Below are 21,831 nucleotides of genomic sequence, written 5' to 3'. Positions count from 1 at the left end.
GAAATTGGTTCTTTATAACATGCCAGATTTAATGAAGTCATCCTATTTTTCTAAAAATATCCACACACACACAGATATTGCAAGCAAGGTTCTGTAATGGTAATTATCCTCACGGGGCAACGTACATTTTAGAAGAAGGGTTAATGTCATTAGTCAATGTTTTGTACCTAAAAGAGATATTATTAATTGAAGTATTAATGATCTATTCTTCTATCAAAATAGACTCATGATTAGGTCAAAATATAGGAAATGTATAGGCATGAGTCATAATGTTTTATCTTAAATAGAAATATACATAGGAGGAAAAGTTGGTTTACTTTCAAAAGCATTCAATGAAATATTATGAACTTTTCCAATAAAAGTGAAAATTGAATTAGCAACATAATATAAAACATCCATTCACAATATGCATAATGATAAAACAAAACACAAGTATAACATGTATCATTTTAAATAACAAAAAAATAACTAAAGATATTGTTTGAATATGAGAAATGAATGCTTCTCAATATAAGAATCTCATTAAAAAATAATTTAAAAAACTAAATTTTAGAGTCTATGCGAATGTAAGAAGAAGAAGTGTAAGTATCTGTGGTGTCTAACTAGTTGTGTAGATACGGTTATAACTACCATGGTATGCCTGGTGATAATTTAAATGGCTAGGTGATATATATTATTGTGTAGATGGTTGAGTTGAGATATGAGTTGACTTAGATTTTTGAATCAAATGTTAAGGCAATGTGATGTAAATGAGAAAGTGCAAAGGTGCGAGTGCGTGTGTTTGAAAAATTTGTTACAATTGTTTACAAGAAGATATCATATCTTTTTATGTCATCTTATTAGTGAGTTAGCATGAAGACAATATCTCTTTTGCCAACTTGTGCAAACTTGCATTTGGGCTTCAAGAATCCTAACATTGGTGTCTCAACCGACAAGTTCTTTCAACTGTAGTGCATTCCTTGGTTTGGTATAAAATATATAAAATTAGTTATTTATATTTTGAGTGTGGTTCTCACCTTTCTTTTTATTGATATTATATTTCCATGTAAAAATATTGGATTTACGTGTTTGTGTTTCCTTCTCCTTACCCTTACTCATTTTCATTGTCTTCAATGCAATTTTCCTGTAATTAGATATATTATCTTGAGTATGAATTTTTATTTTCAATTTTCATTGTCTTCAACATAATTTTATGTAATTAGATATATTATCTTGAGTATGGATTTTTTAATCATTTTTTTAAGACTTTGTCCTTGACTTAAATGAGTTTATTTTAAACGAATCTTTTAGAATAGCCTTTAAATAAATCTAAGAATTTTATTGAAAAATGCAAACTTCTTGAAATAAAATACTAAAATAGAAAAAAAATTATTATATTAAGTGAGGAACCAAAGAAAAAAAACTAAAACAAGCCCTCAACCATCTAAAACTATCAATTAAATCAAAAATAAATTAATTAAATAAACTAAAATTAACAGCTCGTAATACTTAAGAAACATTGTTTCACATAAAAACCCAACTAAGTCTCACGTCAAACTACAATGAAATAGAGTTGTACACATGGCAATGATAGAATGAAGGCTTGGAATTTGATGAATGATAATAAATAAGTTAAGCTTCGCTTTAAATATTTAAAATCATATATATCAATATTTCTAAATTTTAAATTTTAAAATAGTTTAGAATGAATTAGAAATTTAATATAATTTATTATTATTAGTGATCCTCATTTAATATAAGTATTAATGTATATGTTTCTATTTTTTCATATATTACTAATCCAATGTAATGTTTCTATATTGTTTGTTTGTTATACATTTATATTAATCTAGATTTTTTAAAATAAAAAGTGCGGGTGATCGTCAAAATCTAGGTCCGATAGGATTGTATGATGACACCATTGTTCTATTCTTACTTGTGGTTTCCTATAAGCTTTCAAGAGTTCAAACCTTGTGTTTCAATTCAAGGAGAGTGGAGGGAAAAATAACAGGTTTTATTACATTGTCAATCATAATTAATAATCCACCATCACAGTGAACAAGCTGGTAAATATAGAAAAAAGTATTCAATATTAAAAAACCTCCTTTATAATCAGTTTTTTTTCCCCTTTGGCATAAGTTGTCCCATTTTGGTCTACGACATCGTAAGCTACTGTAAGGACGATGATTTACGTCGTGTAGTGCAATTTGCTATAAGGTCGATATTGATAGCAACAGCTACCCAGGCTGGAGGATCAACATGCCTGGGTATGTCATGTATGCCCATGGCTATGCCCCTACCTTGTACTATGCTATGCCATCCAACTGTGGAATACCATGCCTGCATGTCAGCCACGTTCATGCTGCGTTCGAGGATGTCAGATTTCATTTTGCATTTAACTACCCTTTATTATTATGTTATAAAGCTTTATTATTATTATGATGTTATATAAAGGAATAGTAACATAAGAATTTCTTGTACTTAACTTTGTAATTGTCATTTAAAAAAAAATACATTTAAATTTTGGTAGAGAAATTAGTTCATATAAAAAATTAAAGTTAAATATAAATAAGAAATATATAAATAAACTATATAAATAATTTATTTAATGTATATAGTTAAAATTTAATGTACATCTATATTATAATAATATTATTAATTTTGTTATTAATTTATCTTATCTTTTACCTTATCATATTAATTTAAATATTCTAAAATTTCATAACAATTGAAATTGCCATGTTAGTAAAAGATTTTAAAATGTATTTTTTTTTAATCATTACTTTTTGATATTGTATTATGTTTTTTGTTTTGTATTTTTTTTGGTTAAAAATATAATATGATTATAATTTATTTTTATATAAATAATAATTTAAAATTACATAAAATTTAGATAACAAAAAATTATTTTAAAAATAATTAAACATAATATTCTATTTATCTTGTTTAATATTTTTTATAAAATCTTGTTTAATATTTGTATACAATCTTGTCATAATAAATGTGTTGGTTGTTCCTCAAACTCGCCTAAACTATCCCCATGCCACCCATGCCCCCATACCCGTCTGGGAGAAACTGTTATACATTTTTTGGTGCAAAATACTTGTCAGATTTGATTCGTATACGGATGCATCAGTGGAGCTTTTAATTAAATGGCAAAGGAATGCAACATGTAGCATTTTATCATTTATTTTATATTATATTATTTTATAAAGTGAATATTTTTCCTTATCTATTAAATATTAAAATGTATTTAACTAAGAAAGAAAATGTTTTAGAATAAATAAAACAACTTATGTATTTCTCTTGATATATATTAGTCTACAAATTAATTTTGATAAAAGAATTATAAAATCAAATGAAAAATATTATAAAATCAAATATAAAATGTGCTAATAAATGTGTTGGTTGTTCCTCAAACTTATCTAAACAAGAATAACTAAACCAACAAATTTATTAGCACAAAACAAGAATAACTAAACCAACAAATGTATTTCAGATGATAAGATCGGATAAATCTTCTAGAAGTCGATCGAGAATAAAACAAAATTTGAGAACCAGCAGTATTCCGCGGCAACGGCTACCCAGCCAGTTGTTTCGACTGGCTGGGTCCTGTTGTTTACCTCTGTCGCCATCTCCATCCGTCTACATTCTTGCTTCCTCTAACATGACCATCCTACGTCCGTTCAGAAACCGTACTCTGACGGATGAGTTCTGGCCCGCTCTGACAGAAATGTGCAGGCATGATAAATATTTAAAACGATTAACATTTTAAATAAAATTTATATTGACAAAGTAATTGTATCTCATTATAACATTAACATCAATGTAATTGTAACATTAAAGTAATTGTATTTCATTATAAATGTTTTTTTAACATAAATTACTTTGTCAATATAAATTTTATTTAAAATGTTAATCTTTTTAAATATTTATCCTATTTTAAATATTTGTAAGTTACTAATAATTAATTAAAATATTACATTGCAATTAGAAATGGATAGATCATAAAATATTTACCTACAACATTTGTAAGAATTTTACTTCTAGTTATTATTATATAAGTAATGTCTTAAACCCACAATCCTTAAGGAATAATAAGGATTATATCAACAAATAGACTGAGTTAGATATAAAATGATTTAAAAAATTTAAATATATTGAAAATGATATATTTTATTTATAATTTTCTTTATCTTATTGTTTGATCAATATATACAAAAACGAACTTATATTCTCATCTAATACTCGGTAACATCCACATCTAACGTAGATACAAATTGTTTTTAAACTAAACATTCAAAATGTATTTTTACATTCTAATAAATTTTCGTTTATGTTTTTTTATTGGTAATTTTCATTTAAGATTTTACTATATTATAGTATTCTACCATTTAATTTAAAATTATATTAGAAAAAATTAAAAAAATTATAGCAATTAATTAAGTAAATGTTAATCTAATGTAATATATATATATATATATATATATATATATATATATATATATATATATATATATATATATATATATATATATATATATATATATATATATATATATATATTATATACATTATTTGACAATATATATATTTTATATTAGTATAATTTTAAAATATATTTATTTAAAAAAATATTACATTTATACTTATAATTTTATTTTTTTAATCTCTAAGTCAAAGTAATTTTTATTTTATACTTATAATTATATATTTTTAATATATATATAGTTCCGCTTATAAATAGGTTGCCGAGTTAATAGATAGCTAGCGTGCATTTGTAACGACGTGCTAAATGTCATGCTGGGCTTCTGATGGTTCCTTAAAGAACAAGAGCTCTTTGCGAGCAGGAGTCCCTGCCTTTTGGAGTTATAGTGGGGGTTGTAGTTATTAGTGACGGGTTTGATGCAAACTTCCCAAAGTTAATTCTAATAATAATTTTATTTTTTGGTGACCACAATAAAGCCAACTAAAGGTACACAATTGTCCTTACACTGAACAAATTCAATAATACTAATATAATTAAAACTTTATTAGTTGTATGAAGCCTCCACAACTTTGTTTATTGTATTCAAAAGAAAATAATAATTCAAATCTCTTTGCATAAGACAACAAGGTCATATACAACTAATAATAATAATAATAAACAAACATCAAATGCACTTAATTTATCAGATACATTTGATATTTATTAAACCTCAATACACTAATTTATAAATAAAATATTATAATTTTTTGTTTAGCTATATCAAATTATTTAGAATTTGTCAAATTAATTGGCATTGAAAATGAAATAGGTAGAGGCCAAACATGTATAATGGAATGTAATTTTTTTTTAAATAATTCTGGGTTTCTCAACAGTTTAGTTTTAATGGTATTTAGTTTTAAAACTAATAAAATATATAACACTTTTGAAGCCACCAACTATTAAAAGTCAATAATTTGGAAATCGTGTTCTAATACCCACAGGTCTGGGTTTGAGTCCCAGCAGCTTCACCTCCGAGTATCTTGACAGTTAGAAAAGCTGCATAATATGAAATAATAATAATAATAATACAAAGATTGTTTAACTCAAAAAATTATTTATATATTTTTAAAATCGAAATCATCAAATCCAACCCGAGATAGAGAGTATTCCTTTCCTATTACAGTCGGTAAAGAACAGTAAAGGTAAGCAAAATATGACTACAGAAAGTCCATCTTTTATTAATTTTTATTACAATGAATGCAGAAAAACCATTATGTAAGTGTTGTTCATTAAAAGAGTGGAAATAAGCTAACAGGTGCATTCGCAACAAATAGCTTGCAGTGCCTTCTTTTAAACTATTTTGGATTTTACATATGCAATGAACATCATCAATTTTGAAGAGGCAGGATACAAAAAACACAACTCAGAAGTATATTCCCGTCCAATCCAAGCTGACGTAACACGTGAAGACAACAAAAAAATAAATAAAGATAAACAAAGCTTTGGTCAGCAGACAAGATAGTTGAAAGGTTGAGTGTGAGCCAAACGGCATGTGGCAAAAGTATGTAGAAAATTTTATAAATATTCTGACAACATATTAATTGCATTTAAATGAGTACCAGCGCTGCATTGCATTTGATGTTTTGGCAGCCTTTTTTTACCTATTTCCAATCTCCAAAAATCTATTTTCTCCCCAGGAAATTAGCAACTAGCCAATCACAATTAAAAATTTTGTGTAGGAAAAATGAATTAAAAAATACTTGGATTTATGACTTTAGTCTTTTGGTACCTAAAGTCTAAAATGAAATGGCAGGGGGGCAAAAGAAAACATTAGTACCCTGCCTTATAAATAAGGTAGGGACTAATAATAAAAATTCAGACTTATGACACAACTTATTGAGATGTGACGCAATATACAGCTGTATCGTACCAGATTCCATGTTTGGCTTCCACGTTTACTCCCACTGGTCCGTCATTTGGAAGATGTCAAGATGGAATCATAACAAACGACAAGGAACCTTGAAAAAGGACCTCCTTCACGTGCAATCATGTCATGTTCATAATTATGACCCACGTGAACTACGCCACAAATGTCGTCCAGTCTGGTCCCACGCGATCGAATTTTTCATTATTATCACACCGACTTCCACCGCGGGTCATGTAAATCAAATCACTCGATCAATCCTTGTTGTACTATATTCATTTTGGTAGTAAATATAAATAATAAATAAATAACAGAATTTCTTCTCTTCAATAATAAATAAATAATACAATAGAAAAATGAATTTATCAATTCTCAAATATTAAACATTATCTTATTTAAAAAATTTAAACATTTAAAAAATTAAACAAATTCAAAACTTCAAAAAACTAGTTGATTTCTTTTGGAACAATTATATATATACATATATGTATATATATACATATATGTATATATATACATATATACATATATATGTACATATACGTATACATATGTATATATGTACATATACATATATACATATATACATATACATATAGATATATACATATATGTATATATATAAATATATACATATATATGAACATATATATACATATATGTATATATATACATATATGTATATATATACATATATACATCTATATGAACATATATATACATGTATATATGTACATATATACACATATATACATCGTGTACATTCTAATAAATTTTCGTTTATGGTTTTTTATTGGTAATTTTCATTTAAGATTTTACTATATTATAGTATTCTACCATTTAATTTAAAATTATATTAGATTTTCTTTTAAAAATATAGCAATTAATTTAGTAAATGCTAATCTAATGTACAAATTTTATATATATATATATATATATATATATATATATATATATATTACATACATTATTTGACAATATATATTTTTTATATTAGTATAATTTTAAAATATATTTATTTATAAAAATATTACATTTATACTTATAATTTTATTTTTTTAGTCTCTAAGTCAAAGTAATTTATCAAAAATGACTTCCACCGTGGGTCATGTAAATCAAATCACTCAATCAATCCCTGTTGTACTATATTCGTTTTTGTAGTACATATAAATAATAAATAAAGAATAGAATTTCTTCTCTTCAATAATAAATAAATAATAGAATAGCAAAATGAATTTATCAATTCTCATATATTAAACATTATCTTATTTTAAAAATTAAAACATTTAAAAAATTAAAAAAATTCAAAACTTCAAAAACTAGTTGATTTTTATTGGAACAATTATATATATACATATATGTATATATATACATATATACATATATATGTACATATACATATACATATGTATATATGTACATATACATATATACATATATACATATACATATACATATATACATATGTATGAACATATATATACATGTATATATGTACATATACATTTATACATATACATGTATATATGTATATGTACATCTATATACATGTATACATATATGTATATATATACATATGTATACATGTATATATAAATAATCATATAATGTTAATGGGTCCTTGGTCTATGGTGAAGCTGAACGACTCACAGAGAGCTCACCAGGGATGAGGTCGAGATTGTGCCCAAGTGATTTTGACAACATACCGCATTCTTAAATCTTCAAATGGTAGTAGCTTGTAGGTCTAAACCCTCCATCAAAAAAACAAAACGATATAATATACTTAAATAAAACCTTGGTTTTGAGTAATCTTTTTTTCATAAACTCCTCAAATTTAAAATCTTTTATTATTTTAAATTGTTTTTAGAAGTGGTCATTTATAAAAATGAGCATTGGGACATAATGCAACGATTTGATGGTCATGGACATACCCAGCCATGTCGAACGAACTGGCTGCGTAGCCATTGCACACATGCCATAACTGGCTGGGTAGCAGTTGCCACTAATGATTGCTCTATAGACAAAGGTTGTAAAAAATGATTGTCCTATAGATTTTCTTGTTGAGTGATACGAGTTAAATTTGTGTTGTCGAGATGTGATATGCTTTAATGAAGGTCTGTGCACTCTGAGTTTTACTCTTCATCTTCTTTGGCGCTTGAGTTCATGGCGTCTTCCTCCTCATCGCACCAAGAAAAAAAGAGATGTGGTCCTTTTGGTGAATTTGAAAGGAAAGCATTCCCTGCATCTAGAAAATTGTTTGAAGCATTCATCAATCACCGCGGCCCTAACGTGAAAGAAACAGTGGCTGCAGCACTCCATAAATCTCTCAAGGACAAGGAGTGTCGGGCATTTCTTGATGATCGAGAGTTTGAAATTGGAGATCCAATTATCTCTACGATAGAAAATGCCATATTATCTTCACGAGTTCAAATAGCCATCTTCTCGCCGCGATATGCGGAGTCCTCCTAGTGTTTAGATGAGCTGGTCCTCATGTTAAACACCAAGGCTCGTTTTATTCCTATATTTGATGTGGAGCCTTTTGAACTTCGCTACCCTAACAAGGGAGCTTATGCAAACGCATTCAAAAAGCATGAAGAAAGCGGCAGATTCAGTGAAGAGAGGATTCACCAGTGGAAAGAGGCACTGAAGTGTTGGTCACTCATCTTAGGCCACAGACACAACACATCTCATGAGTACGTAGGCTATTTGTTTTCCACATGGTATTTCTTTGTTTATTTCGATTGTTTGCTTCGACTGGCTATAACTCAACTGTCATTTTTACCTCTTCACCCTCTTCATATTTATATTGAAGTTAACTTGTAGACCTTGAAATTGCCAGTGATGTCCAGAGGCTGTGTACAAAGATTGCTGAGGTTGTACAGAAAGAGGTTGAAAATACAAGATGTCTGCAAGTTGCAAAACATCCGGTAGCGCTTGATCAACTAGTACAGGATTTTGAAAGACAGATTGGAGACCAAGGGAATATTGTTGGCATTTTTGCAATGGGGGCCTTCGGCAAAACAACCTTGGCCAAAGAATTCTTTAACTGTAAGAGATCCAATTACGAGGCCTCGAGTTTTGTGTTTGACGTAAGGGAAGCATCTTCTAAAGGTGAATTGCCATGTTTGCAAAGTCAGCTCCTCAAAGACTTGTTCAGCGAGGATCGCAAATTTCGGAGTGTAGACAAAGGAATGCCTAATCTGAGGAATCGAATGGGAAGAGTTGGAAATAGTTTCCTTATTGTTCTCGATGATGTTGATCATCCGAAGCAGCTGGATGCTCTCTTGGTCAGAAGGAAAGATGGTCTTGTCATTGTTAATAGCTTCGTGGACCTATGTGGAGGATTACCTCTCTCTATACAGGTCTCTGCTGGGAATCTTTATGGCGTTGAAGACATAGCTTTTTGGCAGTCAGAATTGGAGAAATTTAGGAGCACTCTGCATCTCGACGTAAAAGAGAGACTTAAATTGAGCTTCGACAGACTAGACAGAGAACAAAAACTGATTTTTAATGACATCACATGTTTTTTTATTGGGACAGTCAACAGTATAGGCGTCAGAATCTGGAAGGGATCAGGATTGAACGCGGAGCACACAGTTCAAATTCTCAAAGATAAATGTCTTATTGAAACAGAATGGAAGCGTTCAGAGGAATTATTGTACGATGATCTACTAGTTTTCAAAATGCACAATCACCTTCAAGATTTAGGAAGAGAAATGGCGGATCATCATACGTCTCCAATTCGCCTGTGGCGACCCCGAGATCTTAATTCTCTGGTTGACTCGTCTCTGCCCCAGCTCGTCATATTTGAAATTATAAGATCTATCCTAATCTTGGTTTTTTAAATCTTTTGTTAAGCTTATTCTCTCTTTTAAAAAAATATCAAACTGAAGCAACATTTGATCTAGATCTTTATATGTAGGAAACTGATTCCCTGAAAGACATCCTCACCAAAACGCAGAACAAAAGAATTAGATATTTCAGTTCAATTTTTGACACATCCTTGGGTTGCCGCACTAAATACTTCATAGGAGTTTCGGATGATCATCGGCAGCCATTTTCTGAACTGTTATGGATTAAGGTTGACCTCGTTTGGCATGCAGGTATACGCGTGATACCTTCCAAAATCATCTGCGGATGTTTTCGGAGATTGTGGCTTGAAGATATACAGGTTTATTCTTCTTCTTCTTCACCGATAATTAAATCTATTTATATTCATATTGGAGAGCGTGTTCTAGATTATTACTTAATTTTAATATTTCTGGCCAGTGTAAAATAACTGTTCATCACAAATTTATTGTAAATTTCAGGTCCCGTCCCTGTTGAAAGTGCTGCAACTCAATGCAACCCCGTTCTTATATCTTCCAAAAGAATTGAGAATGTTAAATGAATTAGGAATGTTAAATAAGTTGGAGGACCTCGTAATTGTAGGTAATCTGCCGTTAAGAACGCCATATGATGGAGCATTCTTATCTGAATTGCTTACGAAACTCACTAATCTTACAAGATTGGTTCTAAGGAGTTTCAAATTGCGAGGAGAATTGACATTGAGCAGTTGTGGATACTCAGGAGGTAAGAATGTTGCAGTCGGATACATGAATAAGCTTCGAAGTGTAGAAATCGACCATGTAAGCTTGGTATGTTGCAGTCGGATACATGAATAAGCTTCGAAGTGTAGAAATCGACCATGTAAGCTTGGTATCTAAAGTAATAATCAATGGAGAGTATTGTTCAAGCCTTGAGAAATTGGTTCTTTATAACATGCCAGATTTAATGAAGTCATCCTATTTTTCTAAAAATATCCACACACACACAGATATTGCAAGCAGGGTTCTGTAATGGTAATTATCCTCATGGGGCAACCTACATTTTAGAAGAAGGGTTAATGTCATTAGTCAATGTTTTGTACCTAAAAGAGATATTATTAATTGAAGTATTAATGATCTATTCTTCTATCAAAATAGACTCATGATTAGGTCAAAATATAGGAAATGTATAGGCATGAGTCATAATGTTTTATCTTAAATAGAAATATAGATAGGAGGAAAAGTTGGTTTACTTTCAAAAGCATTCAATGAAATATTATGAACTTTTCCAATAAAACTGAAAATTGAATTAGCAACATAATATAAAACATCCATTCACAATATGCATAATGATCAAACAAAACACAAGTATAACATGTATCATTTTAAATAACAAAAAAATAACTAAAGATATTGTTTGAATATGAGAAATGAATGCTTCTCAATATAAGAATCTCATTAAAAAATAATTTAAAAAACTAAATTTTAGATTCTATGCGAATGTAAGAAGAAGAAGTGTAAGTATCTGTGGTGTCTAACTAGTTGTGTAGATACGGTTATAACTACCATGGTAGGCCTGGTTATAATTTAAATGGCTAGGTGATATATATTATTGTGTAGATGGTTGAGTTGAGATATGAGTTGACTTAGATTTTTGAATCAAATGTTAAGGCAATGTGATGTAAATGAGAAAGTGCAAAGGTGCGAGTGTGTGTGTTTGAAAAAGTTGTTACAATAGTTTACAAGAAGATATCATATCTTTTTATGTCATCTTATTAGTGAGTTAGCATGAAGACAATATCTCTTTTGCCAACTTGTGCAAACCTGCATTTGGGCTTCAAGAATCCTAACATTGGTGTCTCAACCGACAAGTTCTTTCAACTGTAGTGCATTCCTTGGTTTGGTATAAAATATATAAAATTAGTTATTTATATTTTGAGTGTGGCTTTGACCTTTCTTTTTATTGATATTATATTTCCATGTAAAAATATTGGATTTACGTGTTTGTGTTTCCTTCTCCTTACCCTTACTCATTTTCATTGTCTTCAATGCAATTTTCCTGCAATTAGATATATTATCTTCAGTATGAATTTTTATTTTCAATTTTCATTGTCTTCAACATAATTTTATGTAATTAGATATATTATCTTGAGTATGGATTTTTTAATCATTTTTTTAAGACTTTGTCCTTGACTTAAATGAGTTTATTTTAAACGAATCTTTTAGAATAGCCTTTAAATAAATCTAAGAATTTTATTGAAAAATGCAAACTTCTTGAAATAAAATACTAAAATAGAAAAAAATTATTATATTAAGTGAGGAACCAAAAAAAAAAACTAAAACAAGCCCTCAACCATCTAAAACTATCAATTAAATCAAAAATAAATTAATTAAATAAACTAAAATTAACAGCTCGTAATACTTAAGAAACATTTTTTCACGTAAAAACTCAACTAAGCCTCACGTGAAACTACAATGAAATAGAGTTGTACACATGGCAATGATAGAATGAAGGCTTGGAATTTGATGAATGATAATAAATAAGTTAAGCTTCGCTTTAAATATTTAAAATGATATATATGAATATTTCTAAATTTTAAATTTTAAAATAGTTTAGGATGAATTAGAAATTTAATATAATTTATTATTATTAGTGATCATCATTTAATATAAGTATTAATGTATATGTTTCTATTTTTTCATATATTACTAATCCAATGTAATGTTTCTATATTGTTTGTTTGTTATACATTTATATTAATCTAGATTTTTTAAAATAAAAAGTGCGGGTGATCGTCAAAATCTAGGTCCGATAGGATTGTATGATGACGCCATTGTTCTATTCTTACTTGTCGTTTCCTATAATCTTTCAAGAGTTCAAACCTTGTGTTTCAATTCAAGGAGAGTGGAGGGAAAAATAACAGGTTTTATTACATTGTCAATCATAATTAATAATCCACCATCACAGTGAACAAGCTGGTAAATATAGAAAAAAGTATTCAATATTAAAAAACCTCCTTTATAATCATTTTTTTTTCCCCTTTGGCATAAGTTGTCCCATTTTGGTCTACGACATCGTAAGCTACTGTAAGGACGATGATTTACGTCATGTAGTGCAATTTGCTATAAGGTCGATATTGATAGCAACAGCTACCCAGGCTGGAGGATCAACATGCCTGGGTATGTCATGTATGCCCATGGCTATGCCCCTACCTTGTACTATGCTATGCCATCCAACTGTGGAATACCATGCCTGCATGTCAGCCACGTTCATGCTGTGTTCGAGGATGTCAGATTTCATTTTGCATTTAACTACCCTTTATTATTATGTTATAAAGCTTTATTATTATTATGATGTTATATAAAGGAATAGTAACATAAGAATTTCTTGTACTTAACTTTGTAATTGTCATTTTAAAAAAAATACATTTAAATTTTGGTAGAGAAATTAGTTCATATAAAAAATTAAAGTTAAATATAAATAAGAAATATATAAATAAACTATATAAATAATTTATTTAATGTATATAGTTAAAATTTAATGTACATCTATATTATAATAATATTATTAATTTTGTTATTAATTTATCTTATCTTTTATCTTATCATATTAATTTAAATATTCTAAAATTTCATAACAATTGAAATTGCCATGTTAGTAAAAGATTTTAAAATGTATTTTTTTTTAATCATTACTTTTTGATATTGTATTATGTTTTTTGTTTTGTATTTTTTTTGGTTAAAAATATAATATGATTATAATTTATTTTTATATAAATAATAATTTAAAATTACATAAAATTTAGATAACAAAAAATTATTTAAAAAATAATTAAACATAATATTCTATTTATCTTGTTTAATATTTTTTATAAAATCTTGTTTAATATTTGTATACAATCTTGTCATAATAAATGTGTTGGTTGTTCCTCAAACTCGCCTAAACTATCCCCATGCCACCCATGCCCCCATACCCGTCTGGGAGAAACTGTTATACATTTTTTGGTGCAAAATACTTGTCAGATTTGATTCGTATACGGATGCATCAGTGGAGCTTTTAATTAAATGGCAAAAGAATGCAACATGTAGCATTTTATCATTTATTTTATATTATATTATTTTATAAAGTGAATATTTTTCCTTATCTATTAAATATTAAAATGTATTTAACTAAGAAAGAAAATGTTTTAGAATAAATAAAACAACTTATGTATTTCTCTTGATATATATTAGTCTACAAATTAATTTTGATAAAAGAATTATAAAATCAAATGAAAAAATATTATAAAATCAAATATAAAATGTGCTAATAAATGTGTTGGTTGTTCCTCAAACTTATCTAAACAAGAATAACTAAACCAACAAATTTATCAGCACAAAACAAGAATAACTAAACCAACAAATGTATTTCAGATGATAAGATCGGATAAATCTTCTAGAAGTCGATCGAGAATAAAACAAAATTTGAGAACCAGCAGTATTCCGCGGCAACGGCTACCCAGCCAGTTATTTCGACTGGCTGGGTCCTGTTGTTTACCTCTGTCGCCATCTCCGTCCGTCTACATTCTTGCTTCCTCTAACATGACCATCCTACGTCCGTTCAGAAACTGTACTCTGACGGATGAGTTCTGGCTCGCTCTGACAGAAATGTGCAGGCATGATAAATATTTAAAACGATTAACATTTTAAATAAAATTTATATTGACAAAGTAATTGTATCTCATTATAACATTAACATCAATGTAATTGTAACATTAAAGTAATTGTATTTCATTATAAATGTTTTTTTAACATAAATTACTTTGTCAATATAAATTTTATTTAAAATGTTAATCTTTTTAAATATTTATCCTATTTTAAATATTTGTAAGTTACTAATAATTAATTAAAATATTACATTGCAATTAGAAATGGATAGATCATAAAATATTTACCTACAACATTTGTAAGAATTTTACTTCTAGTTATTATTATATAAGTAATGTCTTAAACCCACAATCCTTAAGGAATAATAAGGATTATATCAACAAATAGACTGAGTTAGATATAAAATGATTTAAAAAATTTAAATATATTGAAAATGATATATTTTATTTATAATTTTCTTTATCTTATTGTTTGATCAATATATACAAAAACGAACTTATATTCTCATCTAATACTCGGTAACATCCACATCTAACGTAGATACAAATTGTTTTTAAACTAAACATTCAAAATGTATTTTTACATTCTAATAAATTTTCGTTTATGTTTTTTTATTGGTAATTTTCATTTAAGATTTTACTATATTATAGTATTCTACCATTTAATTTAAAATTATATTAGAAAAAATTAAAAAAATTATAGCAATTAATTAAGTAAATGTTAATCTAATGTAATATATATATATATATATATATATATATATATATATATATATATATTATATACATTATTTGACAATATATATATTTTATATTAGTATAATTTTAAAATATATTTATTTAAAAAAATATTACATTTATACTTATAATTTTATTTTTTTAATCTCTAAGTCAAAGTAATTTTTATTTTATACTTATAATTATATATTTTTAATATATATATAGTTCCGCTTATAAATAGGTTGCCGAGTTAATAGATAGCTAGCGTGCATTTGTAACGACGCGCTAAATGTCATGCTGGGCTTCTGATGGTTCCTTAAAGAACAAGAGCTCTTTGCGAGCAGGAGTCCCTGCCTTTTGGAGTTATAGTGGGGGTTGTAGTTATTAGTGACGGGTTTGATGCAACCTTCCCAAAGTTAATTCTAATAATAATTTTATTTTTTGGTGACCACAATAAAGCCAACTAAAGGTACACAATTGTCCTTACAGTGAACAAATTCAATAATACTAATATAATTAAAACTTTATTAGTTGTATGAAGCCTCCACAACTTTGTTTATTGTATTCAAAAGAAAATAATAATTCAAATCTCTTTGCATAAGACAACAAGGTCATATACAACTAATAATAATAATAATAAACAAACATCAAATGCACTTAATTTATCAGATACATTTGATATTTATTAAACCTCAATACACTAATTTATAAATAAAATATTATAATTTTTTGTTTAGCTATATCAAATTATTTAGAATTTGTCAAATTAATTGGCATTGAAAATGAAATAGGTAGAGGCCAAACATGTATAATGGAATGTAATTTTTTTTTTAATAATTCTGGGTTTCTCAACAGTTTAGTTTTAATGGTATTTAGTTTTAAAACTAATAAAATATATAACACTTTTGAAGCCACCAACTATTAAAAGTCAATAATTTGGAAATCGTGTTCTAATACCCACAGGTCTGGGTTTGAGTCCTAGCAGCTTCACCTCCGAGTATCTTGACAGTTAGAAAAGCTGCATAATATGAAATAATAATAATAATAATACAAAGATTGTTTAACTCAAAAAATTATTTATATATTTTAAAAATCGAAATCATCAAATCCAACCCGAGATAGAGAGTATTCCTTTCCTATTACAGTCGGTAAAGAACAGTAAAGGTAAGAAAAATATGACTACAGAAAGTCCATCTTTTATTAATTTTTATTACAATGAATGCAGAAAAACCATTATGTAAGTGTTGTTCATTAAAAGAGTGGAAATAAGCTAACAGGTGCATTCGCAACAAATAGCTTGCAGTGCCTTCTTTTAAACTATTTTGGATTTTACATATGCAATGAACATCATCAATTTTGAAGAGGCAGGATACAAAAAACACAACTCAGAAGTATATTCCCGTCCAATCCAAGCTGACGTAACACGTGAAGACAACAAAAAAATAAATAAAGATAAACAAAGCTTTGGTCAGCAGACAAGATAGTTGAAAGGTTGAGTGTGAGCCAAACGGCATGTGGCAAAAGTATGTAGAAAATTTTATAAATATTCTGACAACATATTAATTGCATTTAAATGAGTACCAGCGCTGCATTGCATTTGATGTTTTGGCAGCCTTTTTTTACCTATTTCCAATCTCCAAAAATCTATTTTCTCCCCAGGAAATTAGCAACTAGCCAATCACAATTAAAAATTTTGTGTAGGAAAAATGAATTAAAAAATACTTGGATTTATGACTTTAGTCTTTTGGTACCTAAAGTCTAAAATGAAATGGCAGGGGGGCAAAAGAAAACATTAGTACCCTGCCTTATAAATAAGGTAGGGACTAATAATAAAAATTTAGACTTACGACACAACTTATTGAGATGTGACGCAATATACAGCTGTATCGTACCAGATTCCATGTTTGGCTTCCACGTTTACTCCCACTGGTCCGTCATTTGGAAGATGTCAAGATGGAATCATAACAAACGACAAGGAACCTTGAAAAAGGACCTCCTTCACGTGCAATCATGTCATGTTCATAATTATGACCCACGTGAACTACACCACAAATGTCGTCCAGTCTGGTCCCACGCGATCGAATTTTTCATTATTATCACACCGACTTCCACCGCGGGTCATGTAAATCAAATCACTCGATCAATCCTTGTTGTACTATATTCATTTTGGTAGTAAATATAAATAATAAATAAATAACACAATTTCTTCTCTTCAATAATAAATAAATAATACAATAGAAAAATGAATTTATCAATTCTCAAATATTAAACATTATCTTATTTAAAAAATTTAAACATTTAAAAAATTAAACAAATTCAAAACTTCAAAAAACTAGTTGATTTCTTTTGGAACAATTATATATATACATATATGTATATATATACATATATACATATATATGTACATATACATATATACATATATACATATACATATAGATATATACATATATGTATATATATAAATATATACATATATATGAACATATATATACATATATGTATATATATACATATATACATATATATATGAACATATATATACATGTATATATGTACATATATACACATATATACATCGTGTACATTCTAATAAATTTTCGTTTATGGTTTTTTATTGGTAATTTTCATTTAAGATTTTACTATATTATAGTATTCTACCATTTAATTTAAAATTATATTAGAAATTTTTTTAAAAATATAGCAATTAATTTAGTAAATGCTAATCTAATGTACAAATTATATATATATATATATATATATATATATATATATATATATATATGTATATATATATATATGTATATATACATATATATATATATATATATATACACATATATATATATATATATACATATATATATATATATATATAATATATATATATATATATATATATATATATATATATATATATATATATTACATACATTATTTGACAGTATATATTTTTTATATTAGTATAATTTTAAAATATATTTATTTATAAAAATATTACATTTATACTTATAATTTTATTTTTTTAGTCTCTAAGTCAAAGTAATTTATCAAAAATGACTTCCACCGTGGGTCATGTAAATCAAATCACTCAATCAATCCCTGTTGTACTATATTCGTTTTGGTAGTACATATAAATAATAAATAAATAATAGAATTTCTTCTCTTCAATAATAAATAAATAATAGAATAGAAAAATGAATTTATCAATTCTCATATATTAAACATTATCTTATTTTAAAAATTAAAACATTTAAAAAATTAAAAAAATTCAAAACTTCAAAAACTAGTTGATTTTTTTTGGAACAATTATATATATACATATATGTATATATATACATATATACATATATATGTACATATACATATACATATGTATATATGTACATATACATATATACATATATACATATACATATACATATATACATATGTATGAACATATATATACATGTATATATGTGCATATACATTTATACATATACATGTATATATGTATATGTACATCTATATACATGTATATGTTAGGAACCTGTGTGTTCCTTCTGTTTATTTTGTTAGAGTAGTGTTGTTGGACGCATATGCTTTGTAAGTCGTCCCGTGAGTATATTTTATTATCCCACATGCATAGGTAGTATTACTTTTCTAGATCGTACTCAGTATATAAGAATAGGTTGAGGCCCTTGATGGACACGGACGAATTTATTGTATTGAGCTTGCTCAAAGGAGGTTACCCCCTCGAAGTGGCCTGCGATCAGTAGATTCATTCTGAGTTCTGCTATCACTTTGTATTCTGTTATTTCGAGCATTCTCACGATTTTGCTATAAGGAGGTTCATCACATCTGGTATCAGAGCACTCTCTTGGGCTCGCTGGGTGGAAATTACATCAAATTTTTTTTCTGTCGTGGCCTTCAGGAGCAAAAATCATGGAAGAAGAAATGGCATCCCTCAAAACCAAACTTCAAGATCTGGATGACAAAATTCTGGGTCTTAACTTTCAGCAGTCAGCCATGAGCCGAAACCATTCAGGAGATACTGGGTCCTCTTCTGGCAATTTCCGTGGACCAAAGCTTGATTTTCCACGCTTCGATGGTTCTGATCCGACTGGATGGATCTATAGGGCAGAGCAGTATTTCAGCTTGCATAATACTTTGGATAACCACAAAGTCCCCCTTGCATCTTTTCATTTGGAACATGAAGCTCTTCAATGGTTCCGTTGGTACATCAAGGCTAATGTAGGCCCAACATGGAGAGAATTGTGCACCCTCATTTTGGAGCGCTTTGGCCCTAGTTCCTTTGATGATTTCACAGGAGCACTCACTAAACTGCGTCAAACAGGCACTGTAAGAGAATACCAGACAGAGTTTGAAAAATTAGCTAATCACACAGAGGGCTTGTCTGCTGAATTCTTCCGTAGTTGTTTTGTCAGTGGTCTGAAGGATGCACTTCGCTCAGAAGTCAAAATGTTTCGACCTACTACAATGATGGAAGCCCTTGGGTTGGCTAAGTTAGCGGAAGACAAGATTAGTGCTCTACAACGCTCCAGATCTAATTTTGTTCCATTCAGAAATACAGGTTCTCACAACCCTCCAGTCATACCAGCTCCCAGAACTACTCCGATCAAGCACTTGTCTGAAACAGAGATGCGAGTCAGGCGAGACAAAGGGCTTTGTTATAATTGTGATGAGAAATGGTCTCGGGGCCATAGATGTGTTCAGCAAAAGCTCTATCTCTTGGATGTGGATTCTCCACCGGAACTGGAAGAATATGTAGATGCTCAGGAAACAGTGGATGATGAGGTTGAGCCTCACCAGCCTGAACCTCCTTCACCAGAAGCTCCACCAGAGATATCTGTCCATGCTTTGGCAGGAGTCACTACTCCACAAACCATGCGGGTCCAAGGTTTCTTCAAGAAGATCCCTCTTACTATACTCATTGATTCTGGTAGCACTCATAACTTCATTGATCCACGCATAGCCAAACAGGCTGATTGCTTTATCCATCCCTGCTCTAGCTTTGAAGTCATGATTGCCAATGGGGGCACTTTACCTTGTAAAGGGAAATGTCGCCATGTGCGTCTCTCTATTGGAGATTATAACATGCGCTCTAACATGTTTGCCTTACCCTTAGGTGGCTGTGATGTGGTTTTGGGTGCCCAATGGTTACGCACTCTTGGCCCCATTCTCTGGGATTTTGCTGAACTTTGGATGCAGTTTTCAGCCGAGGGGCACCAACACACTTTGAAAGGCTTACAACCAGGGTCTCTCCGCATCATCAGTTCCCACCGTATGGAAAAACTTCTTAAGAAGAATTCACATGGTGTCATCGCTCAGCTCCATTCCATTCAGATGCAGCCATCAGCAGTCTCTAGCACTCCTGCCGATCTCCAACACATTTTGGACACGTATTCTGGTGTATTTGCTGAACCTGTGGGATTACCTCCTTCTCGTCCAGAGGACCACCATATTCAGCTCCTTCCTGGCAGTGTTCTGCCCAACATCAGGCCCTACCGCTACCCATTTCATCAGAAGACCGAAATCGAGATACTTGTCCGTGACTTACTGAAGCAAGGTATTATTCGCCCTAGTACCAGTTCCTTTTCTTCTCCAGTTCTGCTTGTTCACAAAAAAGATGGGTCATGGCGACTCTGCATTGATTTCCGAGCACTTAATCATCTCACTATAAAGGACAAGTTTCCCATTCCAGTTGTTGATGAACTTCTTGATGAACTTCATGGGGCTCATTTTTTCTCCAAGTTAGATCTTCGTTCTGGGTATCATCAAATTCGGGTTAATGAGGAGGATATACCTAAAACTGCCTTTCACACACATGATGGTCACTATGAATTTTTAGTCATGCCCTTTGGCCTCACGAATGCTCCTTCAACATTTCAGGCAGTGATGAATAACATATTTCGACCATACCTCCGGAAATTCATTCTGGTCTTCTTTGATGATATCCTCATATATAGCAAAACTTGGGCTGAGCATCGCCATCATCTGGAGCTTGTCTTGCAACTTCTCTCTGATCATCAACTCTGTGCAAAACTATCTAAATGTGTGTTTGGCCAGGAGGAAGTGGAGTATCTCGGGCATATTGTTGCACACCATGGAGTGCGGGTGGATCCTACAAAAATAGATGCCATGAAAACTTGGCCGCATCCTAAAACTCTCAAGAGCCTTCGGGGTTTTTTGGGGTTGACTGGCTACTACCGCAAGTTTGTCAAAGATTACGGGAAAATTGCCGCACCATTGACAGCTCTGTTAAAAAAGGATGCCTTCTCCTGG

This window comes from Cupressus sempervirens, chromosome 7 (genome assembly GCF_028749045.1).
Source record: "Cupressus sempervirens isolate cs-2001-9-10 chromosome 7, ASM2874904v1, whole genome shotgun sequence".
In the NCBI taxonomy this organism is placed as follows: Eukaryota; Viridiplantae; Streptophyta; class Pinopsida; order Cupressales; family Cupressaceae; genus Cupressus; species Cupressus sempervirens.
This window is presented reverse-complemented; position numbering follows the sequence as displayed.